This window comes from Lepus europaeus, chromosome 12 (assembly GCF_033115175.1).
Source record: "Lepus europaeus isolate LE1 chromosome 12, mLepTim1.pri, whole genome shotgun sequence".
Taxonomy (NCBI): domain Eukaryota; kingdom Metazoa; phylum Chordata; class Mammalia; order Lagomorpha; family Leporidae; genus Lepus; species Lepus europaeus.
The window spans coordinates 2,674,530-2,690,607 of NC_084838.1; the positions used below are offsets into that span (position 1 = coordinate 2,674,530).

General features: G+C 54.8%; 1 protein-coding gene across 2 annotated transcripts in view; it reads left to right on the plus strand.

The window, feature by feature from the left end:
* The first annotated feature begins 7,430 nt into the window (after positions 1-7,430).
* TSC1 (TSC complex subunit 1) overlaps positions 7,431-16,078 on the plus strand; it is a 55,755-nt gene continuing 47,107 nt past the window's right edge. The window contains exon 1 of one of the 2 annotated variants that reach the window (XM_062207286.1): positions 7,431-7,504. The gene's annotated coding sequence lies outside the window, so the exon portion shown is untranslated. Of the gene's footprint in view, positions 7,534-16,078 lie in introns of both variants that reach the window. The other variant, XM_062207287.1, reaches the window with a different exon arrangement.

The window sequence follows — 16,078 nt, forward strand, 5'->3', positions numbered from 1 at the left end:
TCTCGGCAGAGGCCAACTCCAGGGAGCAGCCTGACCTTGGACGTCCGGCCTCCCAATCTGTGAGCTGCATAAACGGCTTTTCTCTTGAAAGTGCCCAGCCTCGGGCATTTCACAATAGCGACAGAAAATGGAAGAACACAGTGATGCAGATCTGACACCGGGGGTGGGTGGGGGCTGTGAGGAGGAGTCCCACAATGCCCTGCAGTCTCCGAGAGGGCCCCTCCGTCAGCTGACGCCCCCCACCTCATAAGGACTGTCAACTGTGGTTGCTTGGCCCCTGGCCAAGAGAGGTCGTGGATGTGTGACCCTGTGGCAAGTGTGGCAGCGGCAGCTGGGGCCTCCATCCGCTAGCAGGAGGCAGGACTGACCCACTTTCTTGGCCTTCACAGAGATCTAGAAGTGAAACACGAAATATAAAGAACATCAACACATAGAACACTGAAGAATGATTTTGTATGACAAAAGGTAGGAAAAGGCAAAACCTCAAAAACCCAAAGTATAATGCTGGTTTTGGCAGCATTGACATAAACTGGAACCGAAACACACACACACAGACACACACACACATGTACACACACAAACACATACAGACACACATGTGCACAACGCACATGCACACATACACACGTACACACACAACACACGTGCACACACAGACACATGCATACGCACACATGTACAGACATGTGCGCACACACATGCATGTACACACATACACACATACATGCGCGCGCATATACGCACACATGTACAGACATGTACACACATGCACACACACGTACACACACGCACAGACACATGCACACATACGCACGTACACACATACCCACATGCACACACACATACATGTATGCACACATGCACACACACGCACATACACACACACGCACACACAGGCAAGCCCAGCCACTGCATAAGCAGGACCTGCATGTCCGTGGTGCTTCCTTACGTAAAAGAAAATGAAAAAGTTAAGTTACTAAGAGCAAGCAAAAATGACCAAAATCGAAGGACCAAATTTATATCTAATTTTACTATTTTTTAAATTTGGGAGGCACAGAGACAGAGACAGACATACAGTCCTCCCCTGGTTCACTCCCTACATGCAATGACTGGGGCTAGGCCAGGCTGAACCCAGGAGCTAGAAACTGAGCCCAGGCCTCCCACGTGGGTGGCAGGAATCCATCTGCCTCCCAGGGTCTACACTGGCAAGAAGCTGGAATCGGCAGCCCAGGCCGAGAATCAAACCCAGGCACTCTGATAAGTGATGTGGGGTAACTTCTGGGCCAAACACCCCACCCCCATTATCTTCTCCCTCCCTCCCTCCCTTCCTTCTCCTTTTATTTATCTGAAAGGCAGAGTGGCAGAGAAAGAGAGAGAGACAGGGAGACCTTCCATCTGCTGATTCACTCCCCAAAGGCCTTATAGGTCAGGGCTGGGCAAGGCCAAAGACGGGAAGCGGGGCTTCCCACGTGGGTGGCAGGAACCCGAGCACCCAAGCCATCACCCGCCTCCTCTGATCTGCCCTGGCAAGAAGCTGGAGCCAGGACCTGAACCCCAAGCACGCTGATGTGGAATGCAGGCGGCTTAATTACCACATGCCCACTCCTCAAATTTATTTTTAAACGTTGGTTTAAAAAGTTACTTGATTTATATTTTTCATCTGCCTCTTTAGTCTGTTCCAATGCTATGTGATTCAGTTATAACCATGACAAGCATTAGTCTCAATAAATTTAGGGTTGGGCTAAACAAAGTAAAAAAGAAAAAGAGGTGAATCTGATGGCTCCAAAATTCATAACTCTTTTCCACTGAGATACAATATAGATAGCTGATAGGTGAGATACCAGACTGGGAGGAGAGAGCTGAAATGTCTACAGCCAACAAGGGACACACGCATGGGACATATAAGGTACTCCAGCAAATCAACAGGGAAAAATCCTAACTCCACTGGGAAAACGGTCAAGAGACAAGAACTAGCAATTTATAGAGAAAGTAACACACAAGACTGCCAGTAGCACACAAATGCTCCACTCATCAGGTCAAAGTGAGGCTCACGTGTCACTCCGGCCCTGCTACACAGAAACAATTACAGAGTTGGTCATTACCAAGTGTGGCAAGAATACACAGGCACTTTCGTGGGCCTCTGGTGGGAGCAGAGACTTGGGCAGTGGTGTACCAGGGGGCACTTGGAAACTTGCAGAAAATGTGATTAAAAGATAAGCTTATTTTGGTGCAAAAATTTTTTTGAAGTCCATGGGCAGTTTTTTCATAGTATGCATTTTCCATGAATTTAAAAATTTTAATTTCAAAATTTGAGAGATAGACACGTCCATCTATTGGTTCACTTCCAGAATGCCCACAACCCCTGGGACCGGGCCGTGAAGACGACGAGGGCTAGGAACTCTATCCGGGTCTCCCACGTGATGGGAAGGATCCGTCCACCACCTGCTGCCTCCAGGTGTGCATCAGCAGGAAGGTGGTATCAGGAGTGGAGCTGAGAATGAACCCAGGCACTCCCGTATGGGGAGGCAAGCATTTTTATCAGTGTCTGAACTCCCAGGCCATAGGCCCACTTCTTCATGAGCTTTTTGAAGACTCCTAGTGTATTACAAGTAAATCCACGTACCCCAAGACCCTCCAGTTTAACCCTTGGCTAGGTATCCCACAGAAATTCTTGGTGAATCCACCAGCGAAGAAGTGCAGGGACATGCCTCACCATGTTGTCACTGACGGCAGTGTGGCGTGGCTCCCGGGGAGATGGAGGCACTGCCAGGTGGACACAGAGCAATGTGGACGGAGCTTCCACACGTAATGCAGGATGGGGAAGATGGCCAGAAACAGATCGCTGGCTACACCAAGATCTCATTGATACAGGGTAAACACACACACCCTGCAGGGGCCCACAAAGGCTAAAAGATGCTTGTCACACACATTAGAATGGCTACTTATGGGACAGGCGGGAACTAGACACGGGGAGAGAAGATAAAAGGGAATGAGCAGGTGCACAGTGAGAGGGCCCCTTTCACACCCCGTGGACCGTCATGTGGCCGACTCAGCCCTTGGCACCTGTTAGAGCCTGAATTTATTGCCCAATCCCACGCTGTTCCTTAGATGTGCAGGTCACTGCGGAGGTAATCCGCTCAGTTGAGATTATGGACGCACTGGGGTCAGGGATGCAACGCCCGCATCCCACATTGGAGCATCGGTTTGAGTCCTGGCTCTCTCCTGACCCAGTTCCCTGCTAACGCGGCTCAGATGACGGCCTAAGCCCCCCACCCCATCTGGATGGAGTCCCTGACTCCTGGCTTCAGCTGGGCCCAGACATGCTGCTGCAACTATTTGGGGAGTGAACCAGCGGACCAGTACATGGGAGATTCTCTTTCCCCGTTACTCTGCCTTTCAAATTAATTACTGAAAGCAATTAGGGCTCCCAATAAATATACCTGTTGTCCTTATAAAAAGGGGAGAGGGGGAAACTCGGGGCCCCGAGACCGACACCATGGATGTGTCTCAAGCCGAGGGGCACCCAAAACTTCCAGCCAACCCGAGGCTAGGAGGGAGGCTTGGACAGATTCCAGCGTGCAGCCCTGGGGAGGAGCCAACATGGCTGACACCTTGACTTCCAATAAACCCCCACGTGAAGGCCATTCCATTTGTGGTGCTATTTCAGCACCCACGTCTCCGAGTCAGTGCACAAGGGGAGCCGACTGGATTCTCAGGGAGGGTCAGGCCTCCCACAAGGAGCATGACATCAGACAGAGATGGCAGCCGGTGGGCCTCCAACGCTCCCTGCTCCCCCTCAGTCTTGAAAGGTTTTTCTTATGGTTGGTCCAAGAACCCCCCTCCTCTTTTTTTTAAGATTTCCTTTTATTCGATGGGCAGACTGACAGAGACAGACACCTTCCATCTGCTGGCTCACCTGGGCCACCTTCCACTGCCCTTTGCAGACCCACTAACAGGGAGCTCTGACGTGGGATGCTGGCCTTCAACCTTGGCTTCTGACCTTGAACTGGCACACCTCCTGGGGCCAGCAGAGAGAGCCTTGAGAGTTTGGAGGGAGACAGGCCCACTCCTACACACACACACACCTTGGGAAGCAGACATTTCAGGGGCTGGCAGGCGCCCCTCCTCCCTCCTCGACGTCCCACGAAGTTTTCCTAGCGGAAGTCACATTGCAGCTGACTCTGGCAGAACAGGTGTGAGCAGGTGTGACCCAGGTGAAGAAGGGAAGGCGTTCTTGGCCACCTCTGGGCTCACGTGCTGGTCAGGAACAGCGCTCGGGGAAAGCGAAAACGTTTTGAAGAGGCACCCAGGTACCTTCCAGACAGGAGCAGCAGGTGTGGCCAGGCCTCACGGGCAGTGAGCTGTTGTCCTGTGCTCTCCTTCCTCCCCAGGGCCCTGCGTTCCTCATCACCAGACCTGCTCCCCCAAGGGAATACCTGCTCCCCCAGCAAACTCTTAGCTGTTCCCCCTGCTTTCTCTCTGCTGTCCAAGGTGCTGGATGCAAAGCCGTGTGCTGGCGAACACAGTGCTGCTCCTCACACAACCCAGAGGGTGTGCATACAGGGCTTGTGTCTAGGTAATCTGTATCCCCAGTTCAAATGGTGCCCCCTGGAGTTGTGCAAAGTCGCAAGCCTCAACCAATGCCCAGGGTTTCTCGGTGCAAAGCTGCAGGAAGGAGAATCTGGCTGGCTCAGTGGGAAGCTTTCCAGGGGCAGATCCAGGCCCACTCAGCTCTGTGAGCACCTGTGAGTCCGGGGTGGTTCTCAGTGGGCAGCTCAGGCCGGGGCACATTCTCTCAGAAGGGGGTGTGGCATCAGCACACCTCAAAGGGGAAATTAAGAAGTCAGAGGTGCAAGTAGCTTCAGAGAAACAAACAATGGGGAACTCCCTGGGCCGTGACCGCGGGGAGGCATTGTCACCTCTAGGTGCTGAGTAGGGGGAGGGAGCCATTGCTAACACACAGGGCAGCCAGGCAGCCCTGCGGGAGGGCTCTTCCTCCCTCCTCTGGCGCTGCCTCAATTGGGTCAAATGCAACAAGGAGGCACTAGGCCGGCTCAGGAGGTGCGACAGGCAGGAGGCAGCCTAGACAGCAAAAGACCAGCATGGGATGGGGAGCCGTGACGGACAGGGGGAGCCGGCCTGAGCAGGGAGGACACGGAGCTAGACAGTGAGGGGGAGGTGACGGGACTGCCGGGGGCCTGGGGGGCTCGGACTCTGACCTACAGGAGGGTGGAGTGACTGGCCTGGGGGCCGCCCCGCCGGCAGCTGGCAGCTGAAGCCCAAGAACAGCTCAAACGGAGGACAGCAACCCGCGTTTCTCAGTCTCTCTTTCCTCTGCTGGCCAGACTTCTCACTCAGTTTTCTGCAGGACACGACAGAGGACCACAGCTCCCCGGTGCCACTTCTGTGTCCCTCAGAGGAAGAGAAAAATCTCTCTTTTAGCATCCATAGACAAGGACCCAGGGAAGCAGGGTGACTGGCCTGGCTCAAGTCCCATGTCCGACAACGCGCCGATCAACTTGGTGAGATGATGGGGGCCTCTGCCTGGCCAGGCCTGGTCCACGCGTGGTAGTCTGGGGGCGGTGCTATGTGGTCAGGCCGTGAGCACAGGAGGAGTCCCGGAGGGGCGATCCCCTTCCCCAGAAGCGGCACAAGCGCAGCGGCTGTCCACCACGTACGTCGGCAGCGCCCGTCCACAGGGCTCAGCCTTGACCGGGGCCAGCCGGGAAGGCCCAGCCCCAGGGAGGCTCCAGGTGGCGCCCCCCGGAGGTAGCTCTCTGATTGACATCCGTTTAGCAGACGACAATCAACCCAGCGGAGCTGACGCTACCCGCACGGCGGCGATGCTGGCAGGGCTGTCTCTGCGCTGGTGGTCCACGCTGAGACAACCACCTTCCTCTTCCGGACACCACGCGGGGGCGGCCCCCTGAGGGCCAGCAGTTGATGAGCTCTGCACCACGCTCCTCCCGCGCAGTAGTAGGCATTCCTGCTGGGTGTGGCCAAGGAGGGGACAGGAGAGGAGGTCCCCAGACCCTGGCGGTCCCAGGACTCTCTGGACACGCCAGCTCCTGCACACTGGGGGAGCTGACCCCCGAGCCCACTCCCCACGCTGTCCTCCAGCAAAAATGAGCAGGGTGGCCCCACCCGGGGAGTGACAGCTACTGCTGGCGAGTGCAGCAACAGGAAAACGAACACGAACGGAACCAGGGGCCGCGTTCCGCACAGCGTCTTCAAGACGAGGATCACGAAAAACTGCACGGATTTTTAATTTTCTTTGCAAACGTTTGCTTTACTTCTATCTTCCCACACACATTTTGCGGCCCCCTCGTGGCTTTCCCGAGCCCACCGCACATTCCCACGATAACCCCAGGTCCCAGATGCGGAAGCCGAGGTTCGCCCCGTGGGCACGATGGCTCAAGCTGCCTTCAAAGTCTGTTTCAATCCCCAGATCTCGCCTCCGAGACCAGGCTGGGCCCCCCCCCACCCCCAGCTCATAAGCCTGCGTGTCCCTAAATTTATGCTCAAAGTCCGTCCACGGCTCGGGGCCCAGGCACTCAGCCGGGCGTCTGCGCGCCCAGAGCGGGTCCTTCGTCCTACCTGCCCGGGGCGCCCCGCCGGCAGCCAGCGCGCACACCCCGGGCCCGGCACAGGCTGCCCGGCCCCGCGGCCCGTTCGGCTCCCGGACGAAAGCGGTCAGTCGCCCGCCAGGCTGCGGCTCCTGGGGCGTCCTCCTCCTAGGTCCCCAAACCCGCTCGGCCTTGGCACCCCGGCCTGAAGCCTCCGGCCGCACCTGCGCGCGCCCCAGGGAGCAGGCGCCGCGGACCCCCGCCTCGCGCCCACCGGGCCGCGGCGGAGCGGGGTGGGGGCGACGCCGCCCCGGGGCGCCTCGTCCCGCCCGGGCGCCTCGGCCGGTGCCCAGCGCCCCTAGGCCCAGGCGCGAAGCGAGGCTCTCGGTGGACGGGGGCCGCCCTGGGCCTCTGCGTCGCCGCCCCGGGGAGCCGCGACTCCCGCGAGGGTGCACTGGCTGCGCGCGGGCGGACCCGAGGAGAACAAACCCACCGAGGTCGGGCCGCAGCTCGTCCACGCCCCTTCCGCGGCGCCCTGCCGCCCGGCCCGTCACGTGACCGCCCCGCCCCGCCCCGCCCCCCGGGCTCTCGCGTGGCTCCTCCCGCCGCGCCGGCCCTTCTTTCTGCCTCCTTCGGAGTCACAAGATCGCTCAGCGGCCTCCTTTCGGGATCCTTCCGCCGTCCCCGCCCCCTGCCTTAAAAACTCTCCTCGTCGCTTTGGCCACCAGCCTGCGTGCCCCGAAATGAGCAGAGTGGCCTCTCCCGTCCGGCGGGGCTGCGGGCGGCGCTCATCCACCCTTTGGTCCCCCAGGGAGGCGGGTCCCGGCCGGGGACTCTTTGTCGCGGCGGAGGGCGCAGCCGGCCGCGGACGTTTCACGACGGGGGGAGGTGCTGCGCGTCCAAGATGGCGGCGCCCTGTAGGCTGGAGGGACTGTGAGGTAAACAGCTGAGGGGGAGGAGACGGTGGGTGAGTATGGGGGTGTCTGCCCCCTCCTTTCCAGCGAGGCTTCTGGGGGCGGCCCGGGCGCCACGACCCCAGCTGGAAGGCCCTGGCGGGCAGGCGCGGGAGGCTGACTTGCTGGGCAGAAGACCGGGAAAGGGGGATCCGGAGCTCGTCCCCTCCCGCTCACGGCGCGCTGTCCCCGCGGGGACTCGGCGGCCCCTGGGAGGGGAGGGGCTGGGCCGGGAGGTCGCCCCTTCTCGGCGGCCGAGCGGACGGCTGCTCCGCTTGGCCTCTGCGCCGAGGTCCGGAGTGAGGCGGCCCCCGCCAGCGCCGCACTTGTGGGGTGACAGGTCCACGCGGGGCGCGGAGGGCCGGGGAGAGGCCCCCGGCGCGTGGGGCTGGTCCCGGGGCCGGCCGCGAGCGCTCGCGGGTGCTGGAGGCGGCGGAGAATGAATGGAGGCTGCTGCGGGCGTCGGGGCTCGGCCGGGCTGCAGGGTGCGGAGGGGTCGGCGGGGCCGCTTCCGGGGCGGCTGCGGGCGGAACCGCTCCCGGGCGCCCGTTCATTCATTCGGAGGGCCCGCGGTCCGAGGGGTCTGGCGGGATGCAAGCTCTTCCTTTGTGTTTCCTGCTGCGGGAGTTTTGGGTTGGGGGCGGGGGGGGGTGGGGCTCGGGGAGGGGGCGCGTGCTGGGCTGTGCCGGGCGCCTCGCGGGGTCCTGGACCGAGGGAGGAGGCAGCCGCCGTGAGCGCCTCCAGGTTTCTCGGATGAGGAGGCTGAGGCTTGGAGAGACCTGGGCGCCTGGCCCGAGTCACACCCCCCGGGAGGACGCGAGCCGGGGTCTGGCCGATCGGGCTGGCCTGCCCCGGAGTGGCCACGGTCCGGGCAGCGTGGGTGCACTTGGCTGAGCGTGCCTTAGCCCTTCTTCGGGAGGGCAGCGCTGCGCGGGCAAACTTGCTAGCCTGCGAAGTAGTTAGGAGTTTGATAAAATGATGAGTTTGCTGCAGAGCGAAGCCCTACAGTCGTCACTTGATTTTTTTTTTTTCTTAATAGAACAGTAGAAATAGCACTTCACTTCGCACAGAGTGAGCTGCAGAAGTACCAAAATAGAGTATCGCTCTCGGAGATACTCCGATGTACAGGGTTGGGACCCACTTGGCTGCTCGGGGCGCAGCGGGCTATGGAGCTCTGGGAGCCTCAGAACACCCAGTCTCTGCAGCCTTTGATTTGCGGAGCATTCCCAAGCAAACCTGGAATATGCAAATGCGGAGGCTGATTGAGGGTTTTGCAGGGAAGTGCACCTCTCTCGGTCGTGCGTCTTGCAAATGAGGCTCCTGGTCTCTGCTGTCGCCCTGGGGGCCGCAGGATCCCCCTCTGACCACCCGGTGGTAGCCCAAGGGGTGTTTACAGGAGGTGCACAAGGAAAATACCCTCCTCCTAAAGTTAATGTCTTATCCCAAACAGTGACATCACGTGCCTGGAAGGGCGGGTGTTGTAAGCTCTCTGCTTCCTGCACTTCCTGGGGTCATAAACACTTGGTGTGTTCCTGAGGTCCTAGCCTCCGAGCTGGAGCGCTCAAACCCTGGGCTCAGCGGCACTGTTGCTCCCGAGTTCCTGCTTCTGTGTGTGCCTGGTTTCATTTGTGAGCTAAAAGCGAGCAGTCCCATGAGGGAAAACCCAACATGCACCTGTGTGTGTGGTGTTCGCAGAGCGATGAAATCCCAGAGGCTGTGGTGGTTACAGAACCTCCAGGTACAGCTGCCCGGCCCCACAGTAGGGAGGCCCACATGTGGGGTCTGGGAGGACCACCCTGCGTGGGTGTTTACTTTGGAAATGGTCTGATTGGATGTGCCCCTGGGGTTGACAGCTGCTGGCACAAAGTGTGCACGTGGCCGTTCCTTTTAACTTAGCACTCAGCGTGGAGGCGTTTCTTAAGCAGCTTCTGACCTCTCAAGTGTGGTGAGTTTGGATCTCTGCTGGAGCTCACTGGACCTGAGAGCTCTGCCCTCTTTCCAGGCAGGCTCCCCGTGAGCGAGAATCAGCTTCTCCTGGGGTTGGTAGGGTCTTTGGGTGCTGCTGAGCCGACACAGCGGTACCCCCACCGTGTGTGCTTTTCTGCAGAGCCGCAGGCTTTGCCTTTTAACAAGTCTCCTGGGTTCCCAGCCTCAGCTGCTTCTCTGAAGCTGGAGGGCCGGGCTGTGACTTGACGCGCGCTCCCAGGTCCACACTTCTGTGACTACAGTCCTCCCCAGCCGCAGTTAAAGGTTCTGGCAAAATCGATTGACCAGAGTACTCCTGGCGCTGTGGCAGCCAATCAGATTGCTGGCTTTTAGCCTGTTCTGAAAACCTGTTTATCCTTCACGTCTTAGTATTTTTTAAAAGGTAATTCCCTATAAATTCCACGTGTTGTAAATCTCTCTTTGAAACATTAGTTTTATTTGCATTAGCTGTCTGTTTTTTTTGTCATTTAAATCGCGGTAGGCCTAAAAGAGTACTTAATGGTATTCAAAACTGTAGCTGTTTGGTTTAAACGCGCGCACACACACACATGCAAACACACAGGTAATAGATGCTCTACATTGAATTTTTTTATTACTTTATTTTTTAAAATTGTTTCGTTTAAAATTTGTATCTTTTCAAAATGGACATAAAATTATACATATTTATGGGATACTATGTGATGTTTTGGTTCATGTATACATTGTGTAATATCCAGTCAGTGTAAATATGTTTATCTCTTCGAACATTCACAAACGCTGAGTTTTTACTGACCTCAGATGTTCAATTGGTGACTGTTTAATATGATTTGGTTTACATGAAGTACTCATTTATCTTATTTCAACTGGTCTGAAGTAGGTCTCTTGTCAGCGATTTAAGACTGTTTGGACTTTTAAATTTAAAGTAGCTAAAATTAGTGATTTAATATCTATTTTGATAGAGAATAAAATTCATTTCATAGGACATCTCAGGACTTGTTGGTTTCTTCTTGTCCTTCCCTCTGCAGTTGTAACTTTTGTTACATATTGGGAAGTAGCAAAAGGTAACAAAAGCCTGCGTGTTAGGCTGAAAGGATTCCCATGGTCATCTAATGACAAAATGTCTTAACTCAGCTGTAATCCAAAAGATCCAGATAAAATTTATTTATTTATTTGAAAGGCAGAGAGGAGAGGGAGCAAGAACGTAAGGGGCAGAGGAAGGGGCATTTGGCCACGGCTTCCTGCAGATTCTCAGAGGGACACTGAGGCCTCCCCTGCCCTCCAAGGTGAGGACCAGTGACCTGTTAGTGTAGGAGGTCAGCAGCTCAGACGGCTTCCCACAGTGGAAGATGAAACATCTGGATTCAACCAAACAGGGTCCCTATGAATAAAGGGACCTTCGGCAACCCACTTCCAGTCCCTAACCCTGACTTCTTGCCTTGAAGGCTGCGGGAAGTTAAGATCAGACGGTAAAATACTTAGTATGGTGCCTGCACATAAGTACCCAATAAACATAAACTTTATTGTAACAATATTAACAAAATGTATTTCTGGGTACACAACCCTTAGCAGTCGCGGTGGAAAAGCTGGTATTCACAAGACTGATAAAATCGTCCCCTAGTTTAAAATGGACACACAGCTAGTTTGTTGCTGGGCTCTGAGGACCACTCAAGGCATCACAGGTTGTCATGAATGAGGGTGCTAAGGGCACCACACCCACCCCTCCTGTCCCTCCCCACCGTGTTTTCCACCACATCAGCAACACAAGGACAACACTGTCCCTTGTCACTCAGACACTTCATGGCTTCTACTGTCCTTTTATTTACTTCAGAAAATGACCTATCGGGGCCGCCATTGTGGTGGCTGCTTGCTGTGAGGGTCCCCGACTCAGGTCGCCCTGCTCTGCTTCTGATCCAGCTCCCTGCTAGTGTGCCCGGGAAAGCAATGGATGATGGCCCACACACAGAGGCCCGAATGGAGCTCCAGGCTCCTGGGTTTGGCCTGGCCCAGCCCTGACTGCTGTGGCCATTTGGGGAGTGAACCAGAGGATGGAAGAGCTTTTTCTCTGTCACACCACGGTTCAAATGAATAAATCACTATACTCCTAAAGCTGCACCTATGAAATTTGTACTCATTAAGTAAACGGTTTCTCTGGGGGGGGAAATGAAAAGAAAAGAAAGTGGCCTAGGAGTTGTTCAAGAAGTCAGGGTTAGGGACTGGAAGTGGGTTGCCGAAGGTCCCTTTATTCATAGGGACCCTGTTTGGTTGAATCCAGATGTTTCATCTTCCACTGTGGGAAGCCGTCTGAGCTGCTGACCTCCTACACTAACAGGTCACTGGTCCTCACCTTGGAGGGCAGGGGAGGCCTCAGTGTCCCTCTGAGAATCTGCAGGAAGCCGTGGCCAAATGCCCCTTCCTCTGCCCCTTACGTTCTTGCTCCCTCTCCTCTCTGCCTTTCAAACAAACAAATATTTTTTAAAAATTTCTTTTTTCTTTCTTTTAAACCAATAGGTAGGAAAAGCCCGAGTCTTTGAAAGGTGGGCTTATGCATTGTTTGTGTTACAGATCATTTTGTTGAGATTTTTTACAGTTCACTGGGGATCCAACCTTAGGTGCAATGTGGAAAAAAGGGGAAGTAGAGAACTGAGGCCTGTGGCCTGGCGAGTGCGTGTCAGGCACGGCAGTCAGCCCTGCTGGTACCCTCAGCCCTGGCAGGACTCCACGGGCTGTCGCAGGGTTTGTTTCTGCCTTATACATGGAGTGAATGGATGTTTGCTGCCTTCACCCTGCTCTGTGCTGGTTAACCCGTGGTTGTTATCCTTTGGTGGGCGTCAGGATCACCTTGAATGCGCCACCCCCAAACTTTCTGAATTCGGAGATCTGGCAAAGCCCCGGAATTTGCCTTTCTGACAAATCCCCAGATGATGCCGGGCCCTGGTGGTGGGAGGACCTCATTTTGAGAACTGCTGCCCTCATCTGTCGAACCCCTGTCTTCCCTAGAATATTTTTTGCTTTGGTCCTGTACTCTTGAAATCCAAAGCATTTTCAGATTTCTTTTAGGGGAAGCTCTGTGTGGTGACTTTTTGAAATGTACATGGTGTCTTTTTGGCCTGTATTTCCTTGGTAAATAATTTTGTTTGCTGATAGAAAGTCAGAACACAAGCATCAGTTTGTAGAAGAGGTGGGCCTGACCTGAACCAAGCTCTAGCCCTTTGGGCAAGTTGCCGGAGCTTCCTTTACTTTGGAATAGCGCACGAGCTTTAGTGCACTGTCCATCCAAGCCCCCACGGCAGGAGTTTTGAGCGGTGCATCGCTGGTAATTAGGACCCTCCTTCCCGTTGCTGCGACCTGGAGAGGAACTTTAACTGCTGAGACCGTGTCACTCACAAGTGCCTAGTGTTTTGGCAGGGTTTGGCCGTCAGCTGTCTTAACAAGTGCGGTAGCATTTTTTTCCTTGTTCCTTCCATGCATTGATAAAGAATTGGAGCAAGTATCTTTTTAGGTGCATTTTTAAAAAAGATTTATTTTATTTATTTGAAAGAGCTACAGAAAGAGAGACAGAGAGGTCTTCCATCTGCTGGTTCACTCCCCAATAAGCTGCAAAGGCTGGAGCTGCGCCGATCCAAAGCCAGGAGCTTCTTCCAGGTCTCTCACGTGGGTGCAGGGGCCCAAGGACTTAGGCCATCTTCTACTGCTTTCCTAGGCCATAGCAAAGAATATGGATCAGAAGAAGAAATGGATCAGAAGAGGAGCATCCGGGACTAGAACTGGTGCCCACATGAGATGCCGGCACTTCAAGCCAGGGCTTTTAACCAGCTGTGCCACAGCGCCGGCCCCGGTGCATTTTTTTTTTTTTTTAACTCTTTTTAGATGTATTCGTGCTAAGGCACCGTGGTTCACTGGACAGGATATTACTCTTGAGCAGTCACCTGGCAGTGCCTGAGCCAGAGCTGAACATTCACTTGGATTCTAACGTGTCCCCCCTGTCTGGACTGTCCCTGGTAATGAAGTCCATCCGCACCTGGACCCATGCCTTAAATGTCTGGATTGTTATTGATGAAAATGTGAACATAGACAAGTTACAGGTGTAGTTCAGATGCTCGCATCCCGTATTAGTGTGCATAGGTTGGATTCTCAGCTCCGGCTCCCAGTTCCAGCTGCCTGCCAGTGCAGACTCTGAGAGACAAGTGACAGCTCAGGTAGTTGGGTCCTTGCCATCCATATGAGAGGACTAGGTCGAGTTCCTGGCTCCTGGCTTTGGCTTGGCCCCATCTTGGCTGTTCTGGGCACTTGGGGAGGAGCTCTCTGTCTTCTGTCTCTCTGCCTCTGGAACAAAAAAACAAACAAAATCTTAAACCCAAGATATAGCGAAGCAACGTCTGCTTTCACTTACAAAGTTATCTTAGGCAATTTGATGTGAATTTAGCTATTTCCTAGTTGTGAGGCGTTCCGGGGGCGACTTTGCAGGCCATACAGCACAACACTGGCTTCTTAAAAGTCTGAGTATTCAACCACTTTCTTATAAAATACTTTACAAAGGCATTTCTAGGTACCTGCCACCTGCCCTCTCTCAGCTCACGAGGTGCCTTGCCTAGGTCCGAGATGCGTGAAAAGATGGCTGAAGGCCCTGCTGTGACAGCCACCCACGGCCCTTGGCCCACACCTCCCATGGAGCCATGGAGCCCCTGGCATCAAAGCCCTGGGTCTGTGAACACCTCTAGGATGGAGTCAATTCAGATGGAATTCAGTGGAAACAGACTGACCTGTGCTGCTTCTGTTACCCTCAGAGTGGTAAAGTGCAGAGCCTTTCTCTGTAGGCAAGAACCCTACCCTCGGGTCAGAACCCCTCTCAAGGAAAACTCTAGGTCTGGGAGAGCCTGCACCCACTTTCATTTGCTGGTTCACCTCCCCAAAAGGCTGCAATGGCCAGGGCTGAGCCAGGAGCCAGGAGCTCCTTCTGGGTCTCCCACGTGGGTGCAGGAGCCCAAGCACTTGGGCCATCTTCTGCTGCTATCCCAGGCCATGGCGGGAGCCAGATTGGAAGTGGAGCAGCCGGGACATGAACTGGTGCCCATGTGGCATGCTGGCGTTGTAGGCAGAGGCTTAACCTGCTACACCACACCTTGACTTTGGGAGATGGACAGTTGGGTTGGTGCTGTTGCTGGGCTCTGCAGGGTGTTTCTGTCCACGCTCCTCCCTTCCATCAGGAGGCTTACGCATCGCGTTCCACTCAGGGACCGTGGTGATCTCCCTGGTGGTGCTCTGACAGGGTGCGGTTTCAGTGTAAGGAATGCTAGCTACCCTTCCTCAAGGCCAATAACATTGGTGCTGATTTAGTTACCTTTTTTAATGTGATAACTTTAAAGTCTCAGCGTTTACCAAAAAACAGTCTGATTTCCTTTGGTTGGGCAGTGGTCTTGACTGGGCAGGCAACAGAACTCATCTTTATATCTCCTGATTTTACCTTGACTTTAGATATTACATTCAGGTAAAAGATCTGTGGGATTAATTGCAAGAGGAAGTCTATCTGACTCACTGTATTAGCCGTTGGAATTAAGATTCTGAAGATTAGAAGTGCCTGCTTTCTGACGTGGAGGGAGGGTGGCCAAGCCTGCAAGGTCCCGATGGCCTCTCAGCAGGGCCGGTCTGCCGGCAGCACAGCCACACAGTGCAGGGGCCACCCAGGGCCATTGGAGGGGACATCCTGACTGTGGTCCACGAGGAAACGCTGTCTGCTCTCTGGAGCAAGGGATTCTAATGTTAGAGTTGCCCGATCCGCCATGTGGCTTTGACCAGGACTGTCTGTTTAGGGGCTTGTTCCCAGGCTTCTCTGTGTAAGCAGATGTGTAAGGCTGAGTTTTCACACTGTGTTCAGCCCTCGAGTGGCTACCAAAGCAGCTGAGGAACTCTTAGCTGGCCTGAACAGGGTGTGTTCACCAGGTGCCAAGAGTTAGTCCCGGGGAGCCCAAGCAAGTGGTCCCTGTCCTCATGGAGTTTACCGTCTGCTGATCAAATCATACCTAAATATAGCCGACGGGCACATGTTTTAGAAGCAAGCTGGAATGTGTTTCTGTATTCTCATACTGAGCACGGATGTTTACTATGAGGTAATTTGGACAGTAAAAAGAGGAAGCAGAGAAACAGCTGTTTCAGATATTTTATGCCTTTAACGTGGCAGGATTAGCTGTAGGTTGTGCCAGTTGTGTGCTGGTTGTGGCGGCAGAATTGGGCTTTGTGCATTTCTTTAAGAAGTCTAGAGGCACAGCACTGGGTAAGCTCAGTCTCTCTGTTGATAACTAATGACGCTTATTGAATTGGGGTGTGGTAAATGACACAAGGAAACACAGGCTGCTCAGAGTGTGTAACGGGACAGACCCTGTCTGGCAGCCGGGCGTAGGAGGGCAGAGGAGGCCCAGGAAGGTGCCCCTGGTGGAGTGAGTGAGTGAGCTGGGGCTTTAAGGATGAAGTGGAGTCTTAGGCACAGGGGCAGCACGTGCCTGCCCCGATGGGAAGCACTCTGATGTGACTCGGTTGAGAAACTAAAAGCCATCAAGGAGGGGAGGGGCTTGTGGCAGGTGAGGAGGTGCTGCAGGCCCA